This window comes from Atta colombica, unplaced genomic scaffold, assembly GCF_001594045.1.
Source record: "Atta colombica isolate Treedump-2 unplaced genomic scaffold, Acol1.0 scaffold12, whole genome shotgun sequence".
Classification (NCBI taxonomy): Eukaryota; Metazoa; Arthropoda; class Insecta; order Hymenoptera; family Formicidae; genus Atta; species Atta colombica.
Window position 1 is genome coordinate 5156538 of NW_017259206.1, and position 3505 is coordinate 5160042.

Consider the following 3505-nt stretch of genomic DNA (forward strand, 5'->3'; position numbering starts at 1 on the left):
CCTAATCGATCGGCTTCGCGACAATCGTCGGCGTTCGAAGGCGTCACCGTCGGAGAACGCGGCTGGGAATTTCGTTCTCGCTCCGTGAAAGTAACTGCCGTGGCGCTATTACGACTGGCTCCCTCTCGAAAAGGCGGCCGCGGAGCCGAGCGGAGCGGCCATAACCTCAACTTGAACAGTACGACGCGGTTGATGGTTGCTTTCCATTTTCATACGTCATGCCGAGTCTAAGGCCGGTATTCATTGGGTCTGTTTTGCTGCACTTTTTGAATTAGTACAAACAGTGCAATAAGTTGAAGTGAAAGACATACACGTTTGTTTCATTTCTACTTATTATATACACTGAATGCAGAATGTAGCAATAAAAAAAAAGACTTACAGCCTGTTCTTATATTTAAAACTGTCTTAAGCGGCGTCTATAAGGAGATTTTAAGCGTTAAACTTCAGCTTTGTGCATCTACAATATGCGGAGTAAACTTGGTGGAGGAAGAGAATGAGAAATTGACCAGTCACAATCGATTATTCTTTTCTCATTCGACTGTGATTCAGTGAGTCAATTTCTTCGAGTTTCAAGACTCGAAGCTTAAAAGCTTAAGTTTTACATCCTAGAATTTCATAGATGCCACTTTAAGTACAGTCTTAAGATGTCGTAGGCCAATCACAAAGTCGTACTAGTATCTTAAGATTACCACATTACTTAAGACAGACCTTGAAATAAGAATTGACTGTGAAGCTTTTAAAAGTTATATATTTTAAACTCAAATTAATGACTACTTGCTTACTTTGATGACAAAATCGCGTAATAACATAGGATAATGCTTACTATTACTTTTAATTTAAGTTAACAAGATTCAATGAAGCACACAGTCTCTTGAATTTGTGCAGATTTTAGGGAAAAACTCATAGTTGAATCTCTTGTCAGAATGAAGAGAAACGTGCATTCAAAGGAATCATGACATCACAAATTAGAACTATTTGAATTTTGGTGTAAATGGAAAGCAACTGATGGGTGCTTTCCAGCAACAAACATAGATGACATAGTGTAACACAGTGAATCATATTCTTATTGCGATCTTTTGTTATTGTTAAACAAAGATGAAATGCCGCTTGCTGGAAAGCACCAAATGTCTGCCGCCTCTTCTCGCGAGAACCGAATCCGACATCTCTGCGACCTTCGTTGCAACATCGTTTGCGTTGTTCGTCCACCACCTCCCACGAGAGCTACTTTGCATGGCTAAATATGTCTTTGCGCGGAGGACGCCAGTTCTTCACGAGGCTCTCTATGAGGTATTCCCATTGTCTCTGAGCGTGATCTTTCAATCCAAAGCTCGAAAGCACAGGCAATAGAAACAGGAGATGATAGATTTCAATCTCTCAGAAACCGTGTATTATGGCTCCGTACTCTTTAGTTGTTAATTGATGACAATTCGTTGCATTGTTGCGCAGGTTTTTTTCCATGTATTTTTCCATATATTTGTGCAACAATGATATAACCAATACTATTAAGAATTACAAAATCGGAGTATATTATTCGGTAACTCTTAATGATAGTGTCTCGATATTGTTATATTGCGTATGTATTATATATGATAAAAAAGCCTGCGCAATGACTTTAATGATAACGAATTGTCGTTGTGAGTTATAGAATACAAGCACTGGTATAAGCGGTTTCTGATAGGTTGAAATCTCTTATTCTCTTCTTTCTCTCTCTCTCTCCTATTGCCTGTGCTTTTCATTGTGTTTCAAGCTTAATATATAATTGAAAAGCACAGGCAATAAGAACAGGGAATAACAGACTTATCTATAACCTTAAACACAATGAAAAGGACAGGCAATAAGAGAGGGAGAGAACAGGGAATAATAGATTTCAACACGGAAAAAAAACATAGCTGAAAACTTCACTAATTCAGTAAATCTACAGTCGTAATATACAGATAGTCAATTTTCTATGATAAAATAAGTTGACAGCTGAATAACATCAGTGATTTGTTAAATCATCAAACCATCTTCTTAGTTATCAATGTTGAATTCGCATAGTAAATTATAGGTTTGCTATACCAAATTAATTTTTTTTCCATGAACCTATTAGAAATCGTGTATACTATAATAGTACGGTTTTTGAAAAGTTGAAATTTATATATTGCCCTATTTTATTGTCTATTTCTATTGTCTGTACAATTTCAATTGTGCTCCAAACTTTACGAGAGTTTTCCAAAAGTAACGAAAGTTTCAGAGATTATTATCATACATGACAAATCTTCTTTTGTTTTCGATTGTCTTATAATGTTTTTCTTTCATTAGAGTGAATAACTTGAATCTCAGTTTAATTTGTTTCTTATCTTCTAGTTTTAAGGTTAAAACATTTGATGAAAAACATTTTAAGTCTGTTCAAAATCACCTTATTATCTTAAGATCTCAATATGGTTTTGTGATTGTTTACGACATCTTAAGATTGCACTTAAGATGGTTTTTTAGATATGAGAGTGAATTGTGAACTTGGCCTAAGAATTAGAAACAAATAAAGAATACATTGAATCGATATTATTTAATCTACATTAGTAGAGACATACGTTAGCGATTTTTAAATAAAATTTCACCTAAATTCACTAGGAATTTAAAGAGATCTTAAGTCCATAGAATTAGAATTGAATTTTGATTGGAATTTTCTACAATTAAAATTCATTAAACTTCATATTGATTTAAATTCCAATCCAATCCCAATTTTAAGCTACACGAAAAGAATGCTCTTACTGTAAAAGATTAAAAATTTTATTGGATATTTTGAAAACAATTTTGTCGGATTATATTAATATTTTTTTCTGGAAACTCAAATTGATTGCTAAAATATCAACATTTTTTTTGCAGTATTGCATTTTTTAATTTCTAACATTATTTTAATGATTCAACAAAATTATGTTTATTTATATTCAGCGAAATTTTAGTTGCTTCAGCAAAATCTTTTCGTGTCTGATACCTACTTTGTTAGCTTCCGATTCTGAATCTGGACTTTCAAATATTTTCTCAAGTTTTATATTATTAAGTACTGAATTTCCAGGAAATTCTCATCTTTCGAATTTTCTTACTGAAATTTCCTTCAATAATAGAGCATTCCTTATCTCGCAATTTTTAGATTGACTCGTAATCAGTTTTTAATCAGTTTTTTTTAGTTTTTTCGCTCTTCTTTCTTCTCCTTTTTTTCGGATAGATTTTATGTCGATTTAATCATTGCTCAATCAACACATGATTGTTTTCTCTTCCTCCCCCCCTTTTTTTTTATTGAGAACACGCAGATCTTGCATCGATCGATGGCCTTGAGATTTTGTTAAATGTGAAGCCCGTGTTCTTATTTCCTAGATGTATTTATAGCGGCGGTTCAATGGTATTTTATGCTTTTATTTCACGTGACTATATTTATGGCTGACGGTCGATATCGACGAGAAATTGCGGGGTCATTTTTAGAACGAGGATAAAATTTGAATTTTAATCCCCCCCCCCCCCCCCCCCC

At 34.1% G+C, this 3505-nt stretch overlaps 1 protein-coding gene across 3 annotated transcripts in view; it reads left to right on the forward strand.

Annotated features, from left to right (window-relative positions):
• Positions 1-3505, forward strand: part of LOC108694429 (14-3-3 protein zeta) — a 69595-nt gene that overhangs the window by 36326 nt on the left and 29764 nt on the right. The window lies entirely within an intron of this gene.